We start from the raw sequence: 468 nt of genomic DNA on the forward strand, positions 1-468 counted from the left end.
GTTCACTTCTCAGTGTTCTGTGTGTGAGTGAGCCGAGTGGGACACAGCAACACAGACAGTATGTGTGTAGGGGAGGGGCGCTGTGACTACCAGCCAATCACAGAACGCAAACACAGACAGCTACCCAAAGAGGACTTTTATTCAATCCGAGCACAGATATTGACTCGTATTACTCATATAATGCTTGTACTCGCCAAAAAGTGCTTTATCCGGCTCATCTCTAGTCCTCAGACTCAGGCCTCAGAAAAACCTCCATCATTCTTAAACAAAACTCCGTCAAACCAAACTGAGTCATTCTTCCTCCGTGTTGCTCAAGCTAACGTCAGCAGCTATATCGCTAGCTTACGCACTTGCCATAAGAAACATAAATAACGTCGTAATGACATTAAGTAGACATTTGTAGTTGCTAACTTAGTATTGTATTTAAGAGTTCTGAATCCAGTCAAGCCCATATTGTGACATCAAGAA

Source organism: Pungitius pungitius, chromosome 8 (genome assembly GCF_949316345.1).
Source record: "Pungitius pungitius chromosome 8, fPunPun2.1, whole genome shotgun sequence".
Lineage (NCBI taxonomy): Eukaryota > Metazoa > Chordata > Actinopteri > Perciformes > Gasterosteidae > Pungitius > Pungitius pungitius.